This window comes from Microtus oregoni, unplaced genomic scaffold (assembly GCF_018167655.1).
Source record: "Microtus oregoni isolate MIOR12 unplaced genomic scaffold, Mior012 000006F_ref0000085, whole genome shotgun sequence".
Taxonomy (NCBI): domain Eukaryota; kingdom Metazoa; phylum Chordata; class Mammalia; order Rodentia; family Cricetidae; genus Microtus; species Microtus oregoni.
This window is the reverse complement of record NW_024543065.1, coordinates 57,672,211-57,694,164: the sequence shown is the minus strand read 5'-3', so window position 1 is coordinate 57,694,164 and position 21,954 is coordinate 57,672,211.

The following is a 21,954-nucleotide window of genomic DNA, read 5'->3' as shown; positions in this document are numbered from 1 at the left end:
CTCCAAGTGGAGTGTCTTCAGTGCTGAACATTCTCTCAGGAATAGATTGGAACTGCCAGGAGCAATCGTGTCTCATGTCAACAGAGCCCTGGGTTATTTAAATGCCATATTCTACAGTTCTTTGAAGTGGTTGAAGATTACCTATCTATGCAGAATATAGTCTCTGTATATCTAAAGAACCCGATTAGTCGAACTATAAGTATGACAAACATGGGTGACTATTAACCTGTAATTTTAAATACCTATGTAACTTAAAGACTGAGACTTCATATTAAAATATTAAACTATCTTTAAACAACTGTGCAACAAATGAGGACAATGACCTCAAAATGTAAACAATGTATGAGAACCTTGATTAGAAGTAGAAATGTATATTGCAATATGATAAATATATCCTAAAATTGTATCAATTTACAAAATGTCTTAAGCAGACTTAGAAGCATGCATGTATACAATATGCTAAAATAACTTTGCCTAGGTTATTATAAACAAAAATAGGAACATATTCAATATAATTTAAGTTTGTATCAATATATAAGAATCTATACCAATGGAAATTGCCTATAAATAATAGCTCACAAATATTCACTAATCTATTATCTGTTGTGGGAGGTCCTCCCGTTCCTCCAGCCTATAGCTGCTGAGATACCAGCCCATTGGGGCATGGTCTCTCTTTAAAAAAGCGGCCAATTCCCTCTCTTCTCTCTCTTCACTTCCTACTCCGCCGGCGACTAGACTCCCTTCCTGGTTGCACAGAGGGCTGACAGTGATCTGTAAGTTTTTTCCCCCTTTAAATAAATACCACCCTATTAATCATAATTCCAAACTGGTGTGGCATTGTTTATGACTTACGCCTTCAGTTGGCACCCAACGTTTGGTGTTAGGACCTCTCCTTCCCCCGCTCGGCTGCTGGCTGCGAGTTCGGCTTGGCGCAAGCCTCCCTTCCGTAGCTGCTGCGGCCGGCAGGCAGCCTTGTGGCCTGTGTCTTGTGCGTGGAGCCAGCAGCTTAATATAAATCATCACGCACTGGCTTTTATTGCTGCAGTTCTTTATATTTTCTCTTTAGACACCTCAGATTGACTTCTAGTCCCCACACACCCTATCGTCTGCCTCCCCACGTGGATTTAAACTCCACAGGCCTGTGTAGTCTCCGCCCGCGTGGTTTGCTCTTTTCTGAGTAATTTTTAAATCTCCCTTGCAAGCACAGCTCTTAAGTGGCACGAACCAGAGCTCGCGGTTGCTGAAAGCTGCAACCCCTCAGGGTGACTCTGTCACGTGGAGGTATAAGCGGCTTCCAGGTTGCTCTTCTCTACCCCTGGATTCTGGGTTTCTGGTTCTGTCTCTGGAATTGATTTAATTACATTTACTTTGTTGAGCAACTTACATTTTCCAGTTTTTAACAAATACTAGGCAGACTCTGAAACAGGACCCTGTTTTCGTCGCGACATGGCAACAGCGCCACCTGCTGGATAATAGGTAATATGGCAGTTTTCATTTCCAATGCGAATTTTACTGTTCTGGTTACCAATACAATGGGTTATATCATGCAAGGTTTATATGACTATGGGGATAACTTAATTTACTGGTTACTAGGTTTCAGTATTCTTTTGCATATTCTATCATTTAGGAAGAATATGGCACTCCTAAGAACCATACAATCTTTACTAGAAACTCATGCAGGTCAGGAGATTCAGGATTCAAAAGAGACAATAATAAAGACAATAATAAAAAGACTTGAAATGATTGAAGAAATGATTGGAGCTGGTGAACAGAGTAATAAGGCACAAGGACAGGATACAATGCCAACACCAGCTATTAGAACTGGCTTACCCAAGGTTTTAGCAGCATACCCTATACTTAATTCTGACAAACTGTCAACTTCTAAAGGCTCAAAGGGAGTCAGAGAAGCTAGATGGACACCAATAGCAATGAATGATCTAGAAGAAATTAAGCAAGCTATTGTTAATTTTGGTTTGCACTCTGCATATGTAAAGGAAATGATAAGGACTTGGGCTTCTAATGCTAGAGCTACCCCCCATGATTTTCATCAGTTAGTGTCTGCAGTTTTAGATAATGGACCTTCCTTGATGTTTGGAATTTATTTCAGAGAAGAATCCAAACATACGGAACAGCAAGGAAGACCAAAATGTGTTGAGGTTTCCCAAGATCAAATTCTTGGTGCAGAAGAATATGCTGATCCACAGGTCCAAGCTCTTTATGATGATGAAGTACTGTGTCTATGTCACCAAGCAGCTTTAAATGCTTGGAATAGGATACAAAATCCAGCAAAAAGGGTTGAATCATATACCAGAATTAGGCAGGGACAGAGAGAACCCTTTATTGACTTTTTGCAAAGATTAATTAAGGTTCTGGACATAGGGGTAACAGACCCAGAAGCTAGACGAATACTTCTTGAATCTCTAGCTTTTGAGAATGCAAACATAGAATGCAAAAAGATAATTGGGCCTTTAAAGTCTAGATCAGCACCTATGGATGAATGGATTCAGCATACGATGAATGTTGAGACGTTTAGCTATAACGATGAATCTTGGGTAGGAGAAGTGATTTCCACAGCAATGAGGAGACATCAAACTGCCAGGTGTTTTAATTGTGGTAAATTAGGACATCTGAAAAGGGATTGCAGGCACAGAATTTCTAGGAATAATATCTCCCCTGGGGATGACAAAAATAGGAGACCTAGGCCTTCAGGTATATGTAGGAGATGCGGTAAAGGCTGACATTGGTTCAACGAATGCAGGTCAACAACAGACAAACAAGGCAACCCGATACCGTCGGGAAACTCCTTGAGGGGCCTCTCGCAGGCCCCCAAGCCAACAGTGGCCCAGTCATTCCCAGTCACAGTGGAGAACATGCCTCACCAAGAAAATTAAAACCTCCAATTTCTGCTGTAAAAAGTAATACTGGTCTAAATGATGAATTACGTGTGGAGGATGAGTCAAAAAACCCAGTAGGACAGAGTAAACGTATATTTTGGCAGACTTCTATTAACGATCAAAGACCAAAGCTAAGAGTCTGTATAAATGGCACTTTTATTGAAGGCTTATTAGACACAGGTGCGGATGTAAGTATCATTACCCCAGAATCTTGGCATCGGAATTGGCCTCTTCAAGAGGTAGATGTCCATTTCCTGGGAATTGGAACCCTATCTCGTGTAAAACAAAGCACAAGATGGGTTGAATGCATAGGGTCCGAAGGACAAATAGGAAGACTAAGGCCATACAGAGCCAATATTGCCCTAAATTTACGGGGCCATGACCTGCTACAGCAATGGAATACCCAGATTAACATTCCTGTAGTTCCAGGAACTCATAATTCTGGGAAGGATATGATGAGGTATTATGGAAAAAGGTCACCAGCCATTCAGGCTGTACAAGAACATACAGCAAATACCAAACTTTTAGAGGTACCAACAGCCCTACCTTTAAAATGGCTAACTGAGAAGCCAATATGGGTCAAACAGTGGCCTCTAGCTGAAGATAAACTACAGGCATTGGAACAGCTGGTGCAAGAGCAACTAGATGCTCACCATATTGAAGAATCAACCAGCCCTTGGAATTCTCCTGTGTTTGTTGTAAAAAAAGAAATCTGGTAAATGGAGAATGGTGACAGATCTAAGAGCTGTCAACAAAGTAATTCAACCTATGGGCCCACTACAATCTGGAATTCCTTTGCCTTCTCTGTTACCAAAAGGATGGCCTCTTATAGTTATTGATTTGAAAGATTGTTTTTTCACTATACCGTTACAAGAAAAGGATAGAGAAAAATTTGCCTTCACAGTGCCTACTTATAATAATTCTCAGCCTAATAGGAGATATCAATGGACTGTCCTCCCACAGGGTATGCTCAATAGTCCTACATTGTGCCAATATTTTGTAAGTAAGCCATTGGAAATAATTCGTAAACAATTCCCCAAGTCCATAATTTATCATTACATGGATGACATCTTGTTATCTGATTCAAATAAAGATACCTTAGGAAGGATGTTTGAAGAAGTAAAGAAAGTCTTGCCTAGGTGGGGATTACAAATTGCCCCTGAAAAGATTCAAAGAGGAAATTTTATTAATTACCTAGGTTACAGAATAGGGTTAGAGAAAATTAAAACGCAAAAGACACAAATTAGGAGAGACTGGTTAAAGACTCTTAATGACTTCCAAAGATTGTTAGGAGACATTTCCAGTCTACGACCAGCTGTTGGGATAACACCTGATCTAATAGTTCATTTAAACAAAAACTTAGATGGTGATAAAGATTTGAATAGTCCAAGAAAACTGACAGCTGAAGCAGAAAAGGAACTGACAATGATTGAGGAAAAATTACAGGAGGCACATGTGGATAGGGTAAACCCAAATCTTAGCTGCATCCTAGTCATATTGCCTTCCAGAATTTCTCCTACAGGGATTCTAATGCAGAGGGAAGATATTATTTTAGAGTGGATATTTATACCTAATAAACCAAGTAAAAAATTAAAAACTTATGTGGAAAAAGTCTCTGAATTAATTATAAAAGGTAAGCTGAGACTTTGTCAACTACCAAGTATAGACCCAGCAGAAATTATAGTGCTTTTTACTACTGAAGAAATAAAAAAGTTATGGGAAGACAATGAACCGTGGCAAAGAGCTTGTGTTAATTTTTTGGGAGAAATTAATAGCAACTATCCAAAAAGTGGTAGACTTAACCTTATAAAAAGAACTTCTTGGATTCTTCCTAGAATTGTACGTGATGCTCCAATAACTGGAGCCTGTATGTTCTATACTGATGCAAATAAATCAGGGAAAGCATGTTACAAGTCAGATGAATTGAGTAAGGTGGAACAAAGCCCTTATAATTCTGTCCAGAAGGCAGAATTATATGCCATTCTTATGGTGCTAAGGGATTTTAAAGAACCTCTTAATATAGTTACAGATTCACAATATGCAGAAAGAGTTATCTTGCATATTGAAACCGCTGAATTTATACCAGATGACACAGAGTTGACTTCATTGTTTATCCAGGTACATGACATAATCAGGAATAGGCTTTGTCCGATGTACATAACACACATCCGGTCCCATACAGGTCTGCCTGGTCCTCTAGCCCAAGGCAACGCTGAGATTGATCAATTATTGATTGGAAGTATGTTGCAGGCCTCAGAATTTCATAAGAAGCATCATGTAAAGGCCTATAGAAAGAATTTTCCATTACTTGACAACCTGCTAAGGACATTATAAAGAGATGTCCTACTTGTTCTTTCTATAATCAAACACCGTTGCCTGCAGGGAGTAACCCAAAGGGCACTAAGAGAAATGAAATCTGGCAGATGGATGTGTTCCACTTTATGGAATTTAGTAAATTAAAATATGTACACCACACCATAGACACGTATTCAGGTTTTCAATGGGCTACTGCCCTGAGCTCAGAAAAGGCTGATTCAGTAATCACACATTTATTGGAAGTTATGGCCATCATGGGTATACCAGCACAAATAAAGACAGATAATGGTCCAGCATATGTATCTAAGAAAATGAAACGCTTTTTTGATTATTATAATATAAAACACATTACAGGTATACCAAATAATCCTACAGGTCAGGCAGTTATAAAAAGATCAAATCTTACTATAAAAGATATGCTGAACAAACAGAAAGGGACCGAAAATACCCCCAGAAATAGATTACATAATGCTTTACTTGTAACACCCGATTTGGTGTTACACCCTCGGTACAGTTCGCGCGCCACTGTACCGAACGCGAGTCGGGCAAGGGCCTGGAGATTGAAAAGAAGACACAGAGAGACCAGGGTCATTCGAAAGGAGATCAGCCGAATGCCACTTTATTCAGCATTGGGGGAGTCCTTATCTACCTGACTGCAGCACAAGGATCTCCGCCCAGGCAGGTGGGAAATTACCATATTAACAATGGAGTAAATGCCCTGCAGCTAACCACCAGGTGGGGCAGGCATAGCACAGAAACACACAGGAAGCTTAGTTAGTTGATCATAAACTGTCCCCATGAATGCACCACAGGAATAAGGGAGACCAGGGCCCTACATTTACTAACCTTGAATTTTCTTAATGCTAATGAGAAAGGAACAACAGCAGCAGAAAGACATTGGATAATGGAAAAGTCTGCTGAACTAAATCAACTGATTTATTTCAAAGATGTGCTGACCTCTCAGTGGAAGCCAGGAGATGTGCTACGTTGGGGAAGGGGTTTTGCTCTTGTTTCCACAGGAGAAGAAAAATTGTGGATACCATCAAAATTAATAAAGTTTCGATTTGAAGAGGAGAAACCTCTTGGAAAGGAGAAATGACAACTCATCCACAATGATGATATTCATACAGGTGGTGTTGTTCTTAATTCCTGCGGGTTAGACGAGGGTTACACGAGGAAAGACACAGACACGCGGCAGTCCCACGTGGTACACTTTTAATGGGAGGGGAAAACACACTAGGAAAAGTGAAAGGAAGGGACAAAGGGAAGGGACAAGAAGGGAAGGGAAGGGGCGAACTCGTGGCTTGTCCTTGCTTTTAACGGGGGATGCAAAGGCTTCTGGGAAATGTGTCCCGCGCTTGCGTGCGCTGGAGTCCAGAGGGATGTTGGGAGTTGTAGTGTTGCAAGGGAACAACATTTCACCCTTTTGGTTTGATTAAAAAAAATTGGGGGACCTTAAAGGGTAGGGAATGGGGGCGTAGTCCAGTCTCTCATGGCTGCTTCCTGCTGACTTTGGGCGTTGAGGGGTCCAGGGAATGTCCGATTATCTTGGCAATGTCCCATTGGCATTTGCGGTCGCTGGTGTAGTTGGTCACTGATGTCCAGGGTTGCTGGCTGGTGTAGTTGGTCAATGATGTCCAGGGTTGCTGGCTGGTGTAGTCGGTCACTGATGTCCAGGGTTGATGGCTGGTGTAGTCGGTCACTGATGTTCGAAGTCCTGGCTGTCATCTGAGGCGGCTGATTGAAGAAATCTGTGTGGCTTTTCCTGAGTAGCTGGGTCATCATTAAGATGCTGGAAGGCAAAAGTTGCAATAGTAAAAGAAAAAAATTAAAAGAAGGGGGGGGAATTTTTGGGAAGCTGGGGTGAAGAGGGGGGGAGAGGGTCTTAGGATGTCCGGGGTTAAGAAATGATAAAAAAAATTAAGTGATACTTATTCCTTTGTGTTTGATCCGTTGGGCTGGCATCCCGGAGCTTAAGGAAACTGTCTTAAAAGAAATAGATTCTAACCATACATCTCTTAACATTTCAGGGGCCACTGCTGCAGTCAGCGGCTGGCCTGTTACGTAAAAGAGCTTTGTAGAGGAGAATCTGCTTACCACTTGCCTTCGTATTTGATGGGGGTACCTGTAACGACAGCTAGATGGTTATTTATGAATTTAAAGAAGGGAGGGTGTGTTAACACAGCGACGGATCGGGACCATTGTTGTCCTTAGACTGTAGTAGGGGGGCTGAATCTGGCGTCCTTTGGAACTTAGGAGTACAGGGTCCGGTTTGAGTCACCGTGTATGAAGGATTATCTTGAGGAATAAGAAGTTCCGCAGCTGACAAGGCCCATATGCAGGGTGCCCAGCCCCGAGTGGTGAGGTCCATCTTCTTTGACAGGTAAGCTACAGGTGCGAAGGAAGGTCCCAGTTGATGGCCTAGAACTCCCAGGGCATAGCCCTCTTTTTCTGCTACATAAAGAGAAAAAGGGCGGGTTAAATCCGGAAGATGGAGAGCTGGGGCCTGGGTAAGGGCCTGTTGGAGTCTCCGGAAAGGTTTGGTGATGGGGTGAAGCAGGGGCTCATGCATAGAGCCGAGGGCTGCTTCGTATAGGGGGCGGGCGAGGAGAGAGAATGAGGGAATCCAGGATCGCAGGAAACCGGCCACTCCCAGGAATGACAGAACCTCTTCTTTGGTGGAGGGAACTGCAAGAGATTGAATTAGTCTCTTTCTGTCTAAGGTGATAGCCTTTTGTGTTGGGGTTATAGTTAACCCCAAATACGTTACCTGAGTGGTGGACAATTGAGCCTTCGAAGGCAAGACTCTGTAGCCCTTTTTGGATAAAAAGTTTAATAAGGTGGCGGTGTCAGTCCTGCTAGTCTCCAAAGAGGGGCTACATAGCAGGATGTCATCGACATAGAGTACCAGTTTTGATTTAAGGAGGGACAGTGAGAGCAGATCAGAGGCCAGAGCCTGGCCAAAGAGGTGTGGGCTGTCCCTAAATCCCTGAGGCAGGACGGTCCAGGTTAGTTGTGTGGAGAAATTAGTATCAGGATCTGTCCAGGTGAAGGCAAAGATGTTCTGAGACTGAGGGCTGAGAGGAATAGAGAAAAAGGCATCCTTTAGGTCTAAGACTGAGAAGTGGGAGGTCCCTGAAGGAATGTTAGACAGAAGTGTGAGAGGATTGGGTACCACTGGGTGTAAGGGAATGACAGCAGAATTAATGAGCCGGAGGTCCTGAACCAAATGATAAGTTCCGTTAGATTTTTTGACAGCCAGTATAGGAGTGTTAAAGGGGGATGAGGTGGGGCGAAGCAGCCCCTTCCTCAAGAGATCAGAGATTATAGGTTTTAGTCCTTTGAGGCTTTGGGAAGGAAGTGGGTACTGGGCTTGGGTGATATACCCAGTAGGGTTTTTTAACTGAATAACAACGGGGGGGGTGGTGTTTAGCGACAGCTGGGTTTTGGATGTCCCACATGAGAGGGTCCACCTGGGAAGCTGGGAGGGGAAAAGACATGTTAGTATCAGAGGGTCACGGAGCCAGGAGAAGCAGCAGCTGTGTCACCGACGGATCTGAAACGAAACGGGTGGGGAGCGCAAAAGAAATGGAAGTTCCCAGCTTGGTCAGAAGATCCCTTCCCAAGAGTGGGACTGGACAGGTTGGTAGAACTAGAAATGAATGAGTGAGAAAGATACCTTTAAATATGCAATTGAGAGGTGGAGTTTGGAGAGGTAGATAAGGCTGTCCCCCTACCCCGACAATAGGGGAACGTGAGGGGGAGGTTGGCCCCCAAAATTCCCTTAGAACCGAATATGTTGCTCCGGTGTCCAAGAGAAAGGAGATGAGGCGTCCCGACACTGTAATAAGTACCCGCGGCTCCTGGTTGCAGATGGGCGTAGCAGTCGGGTTGTCGGTGGAGGAGCCCGGGAACCTTCAGTCTTCCAGAGCCAGACCCAATAGGTCAACCTGGGGGTCCTCTGGGGTGGCTGCCCCAGTGTCACCGAACGCACGAGGGCAGTCTGTGGACCAATGACCCTCCCTATGACACCTTGGGCCGGGGCCCCTTGGGTTGCGATGGGGATTGGGGCACGCCTTTGACCAGTGACCTGTCTTACCACACTTGAAGCATGGGCCGGGGGGCGGGGGAGCCGCGCGCGGAGGGCGGGCAGTGGAGTCCATCACCTCGGCTGGCCTGGCGGGTGCGGTGATCACGTGGCAATGATTTCTGGCCTTGTCATTCCTTGAGTGGTAGATCTTGAAGGCCATCTCCAGGATCTGTGCCTGTGGAGTTAAGGGACCCTTCTCCAAACGTCTGAGCTTCGCCTTGATGTCTGAGTAGGACTGGTTGACAAAGTGGGACATCAGGAGCTGTCTGCCCTCGTTGGATTCTGGATCCATGTTTGTGAACTGTAGCATAGCTTTGGTGAGACGGTCAAGGAATGCGGAAGGATTCTCGTTTGTATCCTGAAATATTTCTGCAAGTTTAGAATAATTGACTGGTTTGAGAGCCGCCTTTCTTAATCCCACCAGGAGGCAGGTTAAGAATCGGTCTCTGGGGGGCTGGAGAGATGGCTCAGCGGTTAAGAGCATTGCCTGCTCTTCCAAAGGTCCTGAGTTCAATTCCCAGCAACCACATGGTGGCTCACAACCATCTGTAATGAGGTCTGGTGCCCTCTTCTGGCCGGCAGACATACACACAGAATATTGTATACAAAATAAATAAATAAATAAATAAATAAATAAATAAAAAGAATCGGTCTCTGGACAGAATGCCCCCGGGGGAGTTGTAATCCCAGTGGGGTTCCTGTTCGGGCACCGCCTCTGCACCGGGTGGGTGAGAAGGCTGAGTCTGGTGTACTTCATCAGCATGCAGTCTCGCCTGCTCCCAGACCCGTCGGCGTTCCTCAGGAAGCAAGTTGTTAAAGAGAATCATATAAATATCATGATAAGTTAGGCTGTAAGATTGGGTTAAATATTGAAACTCTTTTGTGAAATTAGTGGGGTTAGTTGTATACGACCCTGGTAGCTTAGAAATATGTGAAAGTTCCGATAAGGTGAAGGGGACGTGCACCCGAAGTGGGCCCTCGACCCCAGCTACCTCTCGTAAGGGCAGAACGGTAGCTGGTTTGGGTTGATCAGGGTCTGCTGCTGCGGCAGCGGCTCGCGAGCGCGTAAGGGGAGGGGTGAAATTAGGCGCAAGGCGGCAGGTGGGGTTAGCGCCTGAGGGGGTCTTGAAAGACCGAGGCAGAGGGGTGGGGCGGGGAGGTGAGACGGAAGAATCCGAAGTTGATTCGGACGGCCTGCGCCTGCTGTGACGGGAAGAAATCGTTAATTGTCTTCGCAGTCGAGCCCTGCTGCGAGAAAAGTTAGGTGAAGCTGGATCGGAAAGGCTGGGATATATGAGACGGGGGGAATGAGATTTTTTGGGGGATTCAGAGGAACGGGAAGGCGACCCAGAAGGATGTTTACGCGGAACTCCTGGAGACCTTGGAATGAAGCGTTTAGAGGCGTGGGGAGAAGGTGTAGGCGACTCCTTTTTGTACCTAAAAGAAACTTTTGAAGGAGGGGGGATAGAGGAGGTGGCCCCCGATTGGGCAGGGCGGGAAGGAGTGGTGTCACGAGGTCGGGGAGGCGGGGGGTTGTCATCGGGGTCCATGGTCGGAGCGGAGGGTTCCTGGAGGGAGGGTAGAGCCAAAAACATGTGAGCCGGTGAACAGTGTGACGAGGTAGATGGGTCAGTTTTTAGAGCCATATAAAAGAAGGCCATCACGTACATTAATTCCTTCCATTTAGCTGACCGGTGACAAAAATTTGCCAGCTCCCGCAGAGTGTCAGGGTCAAATGATCCCTGGGAAGGCCAGCGAATGGAGCCTTGTAAATTGTATTTAGGCCAAGTCTTGGAACAAAGCCGTGTTAACTTGGAAAGTTTTATGGAGGGAATGAGGGCGTGAGGTTCGAGAGCTTCCAGAAGCTGCCCTAGCGGGGAAGATGGGGGGATCGGTTTAGAATTTTTTGAGCCCATGGCCGAAGTGCAGCCCAGCTGCAAAAAGGTACCAACAGAGTACCGCGAACACGGCAAGCCAAAAACGCAGGCGTCCGAGCGAATTTGGGGCGTGGTAACACTTAACTGCCCCGAGTCCAAGCAACCGTATGGGGAAGAAAAAGCCCCAGCTGGGAGGAGGCGATTAAGCTCTTCAGGGCACAGGGCCCGGAGGTGCCACAAGGAGCGGCCCGAAAGCGGACAGGAAAAAGTTAGAAAAAAAAGGAAGAAAAAGAGAAAAAGCCCGGAGCACCGAACTCCGGGTGCGCGGACTGAGCGTTTCGGCCGAGGGCAAAAAACCGGGGGAGGCGGGTTAGCAACCTAGCCCTAGCCCGAGGTGCGCAAAGAAAGGCGGCCGGACAGTCTTTGAGCGCCCCAGGGGGAAGGAAGTGAACCCGGGGTAACTCACGTTTCAGGATGAAGCGGTGGAAATGGCCGCGGAGAACAGGTGGCGGTGAGCGAAAGCTGTCGGTTCTTTGGACCTTGTCGGTGAAACCCAGAGGCAAAAGCCTCGGGCACCGGACGGAGAGGTCTCCGGGTCGAGGCGGCGGCACCAAAATGTTGTTCTTAATTCCTGCGGGTTAGATGAGGGTTACACAAGGAAAGACACAGACACACAGCAGTCCCACGTGGTACACTTTTAATGGGAGGGGAAAACACACTAGGAAAAGTGAAAGGAAGGGACGAAGGGAAGGGACAAGAAGGGAAGGGAAGGGGCGAACTCGTGGCTTGTCCTTGCTTTTAACGGGGGATGCAAAGGCTTCTGGGAAATGTGTCCCGCGCTTGCGTGCGCTGGAGTCCAGAGGGATGTTGGGAGTTGTAGTGTTGCAAGGGAACAACAGGTGGTAAGAAAAACATATAAAATGGGGGCAGGGTTCTGTTCTTATCTCCACAGGAAAACACTTATCTTTGAAAAATTCAAGGGACCCTGGATGTTTGGATACTGACAGATGGAAAAATACCTGCCCAATAGGAAATATCAAGAAAACTGAATGAGTTGTGTATGTAAAATATATTAAACCATATTTCTAAATTTATAAAGCTGGTTTTGAAGTTGGACTCTGGCTCAGTCACTCTCCAATTCCAAGCCTGTTAGTAAGAGAAAAACTCAGAGTTTCTGTCTCTTATTAAGAGCCATGATATGGGACAGAAAGAAATATGAGTTTAGAAAACATCTTTGCTTTTCTTCATATCTATCATACTTTTCATTGAATATATCTATCATGCCTTTCAGTGAATATATATATATATATATATATATATATGATTAATGTTTAAGTTTTTCATAATGAACAATGAGTTTTTCCTGAAGTGACATTTGAAGTTTCCAGGAAGAAGATGGGGCCCCATAACAACAACTCCACCTGGTTGATATGACGTCATGATACTGATAGCGCTACTACAAGACCTGCTTTGGGGACCAGCTGCACAAGACAGTTCCAACTTGGTTAGCTGAAATGGTGCACATCTTATACAACATTTTGGCCAGACCTGCATAAAATACTCAGAGACTATTGGCAATTTTAAAAGACATTGATCTTGAAATTTAACCATCATTTTACTTTCACAGGATCCCCCAGAAAGAACGTTGCCCCCATGACAGCTGGAAGTAATTCTAGAGGACGACGTCCCCTCTCCCAGTAAAGTTTGCCCTTGGGTTTAGGGACATCATTTAGGGGTTGATTATAATTAGTATACGATTGAGGGTTGGGGGAGGAATTTTATAAGCTCAGGGATCATTTTGAAAAAAAAATAAAAGAGGGATGATGGGATAATATATTTGTAATTGTGAGTTACTGTTTTTAGACCAATATATTGGTATAGATTCTTGTATATTGATACAAAGTTAAATTATATTGACTATTGTATGCATGCATGTTTCTACCTCTGTTTAAAACATTTTTATGTATTGACATATATTGTATTGATATATATTGTATATATTTACCATATTGCAGTGTACATTTCTACCTCTGATTAAGATACTTACATAATGTTTGTGTATTGATATATATTTACCTACTGCAATGTATATTTGTACATTGTTTATATTTGGAGGTCATTGTCCTCATTTGTTTCACAGTCGTTTATTGTCTTAGTCTTTAAGTTAGATAGATATTGAGAATGATATAGACTAATAGTCATCTAAGTTTGTCATTTATAATTAGACTAATCAGGTTCTTTAGATATATAGAGATTATACTCAGTATAGATAGATAATCTTCAACTTCTTCAAAGAGCTGTAGAAAATGGCCTTTAATCTAACTCAGAGTTTTGTGGTAGTGAGACACAATTGCTCCTGGCAACACCACTCTATTCCTGAGAGAATGTTGAGCACCAAAGACACTCCACCTGGAGCCTTTCTTTTTGGCAGAACTGGCCTTTGGGCAAAGAAATGCCCATACCTCAACCACTGACAAAAATACAGAGCGTGCATCAATGGATAAAACAGGACTGTCATATCCTGCGAAGACAGGGTAAGATAGTTTTGAAAAGTTGCTTGCCTTTGAAAATGGTATGTCAGTTATGTTAGGCCTTAGCCAAAGTTGGTTGCTTCAACGCTGCTAACGTGACTTTGGGTGATTGCCCAGGTAGCTAGTTGTCTCTGTGATTTGTTGCATGTTTTGGAAGTTGTTTTACTGAACTTCCTAATTACCCAGGTAGCATTATTTCCCTTCTCAGATCTTTGATGGGGTAGAAGACTATATAAATGTACTTACTTTCTCTCATGACTTGGCCAAGTTATTTATTATACAAGACCTATGCTAGTTAGAATAGGATATTTGTACTTATTGTATATAATTTCATAGTAGGTTTAGAACTTTCTTATTTAAACAAAAGGGGGAGGTGTTGGGGGAGGTCCTCCCATTCCTCCAGCCTATAGCTGCTGAGATACCAGCCCATTGGGGCATGGTCTCTCTCTCTTTAAAAAAGCGGCCACTTCCCTCTCCTCTCTCTCTTCACTTCCTGCTCTGCCGGTGACTAGACTCCCTTCCTGGTTGCACAGAGGGCTGACGGTGATCTGTAAGTTTTTTCCCCTTTAAATAAATACCACCCTATTAATCATAATTCCAAACTGGTGTGGCATTAGTTATGACTTATGCCTTCAATTATCCCATCAATTTACTTTTTTTTTCAACGAGATCCCCATTACTACATAATTTTCCCCCAATCCCCAACCCTATACCAATTATAATTAATCCCTAAATGATGTCCCTAACCATGAGGATAACCTTTGTTGGGAGAGGGCATGTTGTCTTCTAGAATTACTTCCAGCAGTCACAGGGATGATGTTCTTTCTATGGGTTCCCATGAAAGTAAAATGATGGTTAAAATTCAAGATTACTGTCTGATATAATTTCAAATAGTCTCTAAGATTTTGGTAGGGTGTTTTGGTTTTTTTTTTTTTTTGAGGTTCCTGTTTGGAGTTCTGGTCAGAACATTGTAAAAAATTGCACCATTTCAGCTAACCAAGTTGGAACCATCTTGAGCAGTGGTATCCCAAACAGGTCTTATAGTAGTGCTATCAGCACCTTGATGCCATATCAACCAGGTGGAACCATTGGAAAATTCATTGTTCATTGTGGAAAATTTAAACATTTATACATACATATATTCAATGTAAGGTATGATACAGACGAAAATAGATATGAAGAAAAGTACATTTTTTTCTGAATTCTTTCTTCTTTCTGTCCCATACCATGGCTCCTTAAATGATACAGAAACTCTGAATTTTTATTTCTAAAACGTGTTTGGATTCAGAGGACAGAGCTGTTGTTCACCTCCAAAGCCATCTTTGATTTTTTAAGTGAGTTATGACTATTATTCTAGTTAATATTCAGAGATTCAGCTAGGCAGTAGTGGTGCACGCCTTTAATCCCAGCACTCGGGAGGCAGAGGCAGGTGGATCTCTGTGAGTTTGAGGCCAACATGGTCTACAAGAGCTAGTTCCAGGAAATGCTCCAAAGCTACAGAGAAAGCCTGTCTCAAATAATAAAAAAATTCAGAGATTTTTATCCTCAAATGACCTGTCCTCATAAGTGATAATTGTCTTTGTTTGGTGATCCTATCAGGATCTTTTCCTCTTTAGGCATCTAGATGTCCAGGGTCTCTTGACTTTCTGAAGATGAGTATTTTCTTGCAAAGACAAGAACAGAACCCTGCCCCAACCCTTATGAGGTTTCCTTACCATCTGTATGGTTGTCACCATTGTGGATGGGCTGTCATTTCTCTTTCTAAAGAGATTTCTCTTTTTCAAACCAAATTTTTATTAATTTTGATTTGATCTATAACTTTTCTTCTCCTGTGGAAACAAGAGAAAAATCCCTTCCCGAATGTAGCACATCTCCTGGCTTTCATTGTGAGGTCAACACATCCTTGAAATATACCTGCTGATTTAATTCAGAAGACTTTTTTTTAAAAATATTTATTTATTTATTATGTATACAATATTATGTCTGTATGTATGTCTGCAGGTCAGAAGAGGACACCAGACCCCATTACAGATGGTTGTGAGCCACCATGTGGTTGCTGGGAATTGAACTCAGGACCTTTGGAAGAGCAGGCAATGCTCTTAACCTCTGAGCCATCTCTCCAGGCCCCCAGAAGACTTTTATATTACCCAATGTCTCTCTGCTGCTGTTGTTCCTTTCTCATTAGCATTAAAAAAATTCACAGTTAATAAAGCATTATGTAATCTATTTCTGGGAATATTTTCCATCCCTTTCTGTTTGTTTAACATATCCTTTATATATTTGATATTTCTTTTTTTTTAATATTTATTTATTTATTATGTATACAATATTCTATCTGTGCGTATGACTGCAGGCCAGAAGAGGGCACCAGACCTCATTCCAGATGGTTGTGAGCCACCATGTGGTTGCCGGGAATTGAACTCAGGACCTTTGGAAGAGCAGGCAGTGCTCTTAACCACTGAGCCATCTCTCCAGCCCCCTATATTTGATATTTCTATAACTGCCTGAACTGTAGGATTGTTTGCTATACCTGCAACATGCTTTATATTATAATATGCAAAATCTGTCATTTTCTTAGGGACATATGTTGGACCATTGTCTGTATTTATTTGTACAGGTATACTCATGATGGCCATAACATCTAATAAATGTTTGATTACTGAATCAGCCTTTTCTGAGCTCAAACATTTGCCCATTGAAAACCTGAATAAGTGTCAATGGTGAGGTGTACATATTTTAATTTCCCAAAATCTGCAAAGTAGAACACATCCATCTGCCAGATTTCATTCCTTTGAGTACCCTTTGGGTTACTCCTTGAAGGTAGCAGTGTTTGGTTATAGAAAGAGCAAGTAGGACATCTCTTTATAATTTTCTTAGCTTGTTGCCATGTAACAGTAAACTCTTTTTTTAAACCTTTGCTTTTGACAGGATGTTTTATGAAATTCTGAGGCCTTCAACACACTTTCAATCAATAATCAATTGATTTCTGCATTACCTTGTGCTAAAGGGCCTGGCAGACCCGTGTATGGGATCAAATGTGTCTTATGTATATGGTACAAAGCCTAGTCCTGATTATATCTTGAACCTATATGAATAATGAAGTCAATTCTGTATCATCTGGTATAAATTCAGTGGTTTCAATATACAAGACAACTCTTTCTGCATATTCAGAATCAGTAACTATATTAAGAAGCTCATTAAAATCCCTTAGTATCATGAGAATAGCATATAATTCTGCCTTTTGGATAGAATTAAAAGGGCTTTTTTCCACCTTACTTAAATCTTCAGATTTGAAACCTGCCTTTCTTGATTTATTTGCATCACTATAGAATGTATGGGCTTCAATTATTGGTGTGTCCCATACAATGTGGGGAAGGATCCATGTAGTTCTCTTTATTAGGTTAATTCTATCACTTTTGGGATAGTTAATATTAATCTCTTCTAAAAAAAAATAGCACAAGCTCTTTGACAATGTTCATTGTCATTTAATTTTATCAGTAGTAAATGTCACTATAATCTCTGCTTGGTCTATACTTGTTAGTTGATGAAGTCATAATTTTCCTTTTATAATTAATTCGGAGACTTTTTCCACATAAATTTTTAATTTTTTACTTGGTTTATGTGGTAAAAAAAATATCCATTATAAGATAATGTCTTCAATTTACATTAAAAATTCCTGTAGGGAAAATTCTGGAAGCCAATATAACTAGAATGCAATTAAGGTTTGGATTCGCCCTATCCACTTGTGCCTCCTGTAATTTTCTTCAGTGACAATCAATTCCTTTTCTGTTTTAGCTGTTAATTCTCTGGGACTATTTAAGTCTTAGTCCCCATCTAAGGTTTTGTTTAAATGAACTATTAGATCAGGTGTTGTCCCAACAGCTGGTTATAGACTGAAAATGTCTCCTAACAATTTTTGAAAGTCATTAGGAGTCCATATTTTGTCTCTCCTAATCTGTGCCTTTTGTGTTCGAATTTTCTGTCAACCTATTTTATAACTTAGATAATTGACAGAATGTCCTCTCTGTATTTTTTCAGGATCAATTTATAATTCCCATTTTGGCAAAACTTTATTTCTTCAAACGTTCTTTCTAAAGTATGTATGTTTGGTTTAGGTCGAAAATGTCTTCTATGTAATGGTAAATTATAGATTTAGGAAATTTTTATGTATTATTTCCAATGGCTGACTTACAAAGTATTGGCATTAGGTGGGCTATTGAGCATTCCCTGTGGAAGGACGGTCCACTGATATCTCCTAGTATGCTGAGAATTATTATAAGTAGGCACTGTGAGGGCAAATTTTTCTCTGTCCTTTTCTGGTAAAGATATAGTGAAAAACAATCTTTAAAATCAATAACTATAAGTAGCCATCCTTTTGGTAATAGAGAAGGCAGAGGAATTCCAGATTGTAAAGGCCCATAGGTTGAATTGCCTTGTTGACAGCTCTTAGATCTGTCACCATTCTCTATTTACTAGATTTTTTTTTAAACAAACGCAGGAGAATTCCAAGGGCTAGTTGACTCCTCAATATGTCAAGTTTCCCGATGGTATTGGGATTGCCTTGTCTGTCTTTTGTTGATCTGCATTCATTGGTCCAATGTTGGTCTGTGCCATACCTTCCACATAATCCAGAAGGTTGATAATGTCTCTGACCTATTTAACCCTGGTATATGATTCAATCCATTTTTCCTAATTCTTGAGTCCTGTCCCAAGCATTTAAAGCTGCTTTGTGGCATTGTAAAGAGCATGAGCCTGTGGGTCAGCATAAATGACTTCACCAAGAATTTGATCTTGGGAAGTCTCAAGTCCTTTTGCTTTTCCCTGTTGTTCTAAACTTTTTGCCTCTTCTCTGAAATAACATTCCCACAGCAGTTGGAGCCCATCATCCAAGACTGCTGAAACTAACTGAAGCCAGTTTTATGAGGTAAGCTTAATGCTAGAAGCCCATGCCTTTACCATCTCCCTAAAAAATGCAGAATGCAAGCCATAAGTTACTACTGCTTGCTTAATTTCTTTTTAGATCATTTTAATCATTCCTATAGGTATCCATCTACCTTCTTTGGATCCCTTTGGGCATTTAGAACTTGATGCTTTGTCAGAGTAAATTACAGGGTAGGAAGCTAAAACCCTGGGTAAGTCCTCTCGGACAGCTACTGGTGATGTTGAATCCTGTACCTTCTCTCCATGCTCATCAGCTCCAATAATTTACTCAATTGTTTCAAATCTTTTTACTACTGTCTTTTGTAAAGCCCAAGTCTTCTGGCCTATATATATTTCTAGTGATTTCATTGAGGCATCTAGCCTCTGATCCTCATTCTGCACATGTGATTCCAAGGTCTGAAGTTTTTCCTTTTAAGATAATACCTCATCCTTGGACATTATTTGGATAGTGTGCAGATTGACTTCCTGGAGAGAAACTCTATCATAACTATCATAATCTATCATAACTTTTTAACAGATTTTGTTTGTCAAATTCAACAGTATGAATTCTTTTATATAATTTCTCAGTGCCCTTTGACCTGGATTGAATTTTGTCAAAGTAATGTTATCCTTTTCAATAGTATTATTTTTTTCAGGTAGCTTTGATTCTTAATGGTATCAGCTAGCTGTTCATTATTAGTCTGTAGAGACTGTATCATTTCTAAAAGTGCCTCATTCTTGGCTCTGTTAGTAACCTATTTTCTTAAGGATATAATATAAAGAAAAAACTGAGTTACAATATCCATTAAATGGGTGTATCACAATAACCATATAAGCCTTGCAGAATACAATTCATAGTATCAGCAAAAAGATTACTAAAATTTTCCCTGGTAATGTGTGTGCCATTTTATAACTTTCAAATTTATTGATTTATTAATAAAATATTTATCTGTGTTGTGAGGTCCGATAAATTGTTTTAGGTGTAATAACCTTTATTGTCCAGCGGGTGTTGTGGTTGCAGAGTTGTGACCAGCAGCGGCTCAACTGGAGGAGTCACAAACAATTCTGTGCCACTTTGGTTTTCTGTCTTGGTGCTGGTTAAATTCGGACAAATATGCTTTGGTGAACAAATTACAAGCAATTAAATCAATTCCATACACAAAGCAAGGAGCCTAGAACTCAGGAGTGGAGAGCACAAACCGGAAGCTGTGCAAGTCGCCGTGTGGCAGAGAATGCGGCAATGGGGTGGGGGAATGTGCATGAGTCACCATGCACACTTAGCTCTGCTGTGGTGGGAGTTTTACAAAAAAAAAAAAAACAAAAAAACCTGCTTTGTAGGTGAAATAAAGCCAAGCCGGCAGGGGTGGGAGACCTTGCGGCTGTGGAGCTTTTGGGCCTTTTAGATCAATCCACCCAGTAGGTGTGGAGTTCTGATCCACGTGGGGCACCAAATGAAGATGGAGGCTAAACAGAAATCCCACATTAGCTCAGAATTGCATATAATGAAGGGTTATTTATTTAGGGATAGATTCACAGATCACAGTTCTCTGCACAAGCTGGGCGGTGGTGGCGCACACCTTTAATCCCAGCACTCAGGAGGCAGAGGCAGGCGGATCTCTGTGAGTTCGAGGACAGCCTGGTCTACAAGAGCTAGTTCCAGGATAGGCTCCAAAGCTACAGAGAAACACTATCTCAGAAAACCAAAAGCAAACAAACAAACAAAGAAAATAAACAAGCAAAAACCCAGTCTTCTGCACAAACGGGGAACAGGAATTGAATCCAGCGGTTAGAAGAGAGAAGCAGCATGTGCTTTACATCAGCATTTATAGTATAAGAGGCCTCACCCAAGTTGGCAGGTAACTTAAAGGCTGTAGGATTTTGTACAGTAAACAGCTTCTTTATTAAAGCAATAGAAGCAACATACATTCACACAGTGCAAAGGAATATTCCATATTTCCCCCTTTTGTCAAATTTGTCTAATTATAAAGGAAGGTTTTAATTTCAACACAGTAGGGTTATATACAACAAAAGTCATCAAGCAAGAATTACATTTACAATATCCAGTCCATTTGTATTTGGCAAATTTAGAGAAAGTACTCTACTCTCTCTTGACGAATCCAAAGCTCTGTACCTAATTTACCTTCTATCGTAAGTAATGAGATATATATAATTATCTAGCCTTCAACTCCATCAAAGACTCCTGACTGGTGAAATGTTACCTAAGGACAGGGACATCTGGGTTCTTCTGTAATGTTGGAATGTCTAACTTTGGCCTATAGACCTAGCCTGTCTGACAGATATTTTTGAGAAGCAGAAAATTTTGAAGGACTGTCATACCTTGTCTTGGCAAAGTTTGGAAGTCTTTTTTGCATCCTTCTGGTCCAATTTTTAGAGCATACTGTTAGCAATTAAGGCAAGGTCAGTTTCTTTGCCCACATGACTATCTTTGCCATAAAGAAATCCAACTCTGTGGACTAGAAAGATGGCTTAGCAGTTAAGAGCATTGGCTATTTTTCCAGTGGACTCAGGTTCAATTCCCAGCACCCACATGACAGCTTACAACTGTTTAAATCTAGTTCCAGTGGGATCTGACACCCTTAATAAACCAATGCAAATAAAATAAATTATTTTTAAAAAGAAATCAAACTCTATATGGAGATTCTTCGATGTCCACCATCTTCTTTTAAAGTAAATGGGTGCAGTCAGGAGGAGAGGTGTCTCACTATCATGAAAAACTTTGGGTTATTAAACATACTCAATGTCATATTCTGTAGGTCTTTGACGTTTTGAAGACCGTCTATCTAAAATATCCATATGAACTTGAAAACATACCTAACATGATTATATAACTCACTTAGAGTTTTTTATTTTAATCTTTTTATTGCATTATCTGTAATCTTTTTCTGACCACATGAGCCTTTAAACTGCTAAGCAGTGTGGCTAGGACCTCTGCCTCTATTTTGGCAGTTGGCTCTGACCTTCTTAGTTCCCCAAAAACCTAGCTTCATGGCAGTTACCAGGTGACAAGAGTCACATTTACTGCCCAAACTCTGGAAATTTTTTGGGTCCGTGCTGTCACCAAGTAGTGCCCCACCCACTGCTCATTTATGTGGGATGTCCTTCTGTATATGTATTGCATTTATTGGTTGATGAATAAAGCTGCTTCAGCCAATGGCTTAGCAGAGTAAAGCCAGGCAGGAAATCTGAACAGAGATAAAGAGTAGGCTGAGTTGAGGAGATGCCATGTAACTATCAAAGTAGTAACATGATGCACCAGTAAGATACAACCTTGTGGCAATACACATATTAATAAAAATGGGTTAGCG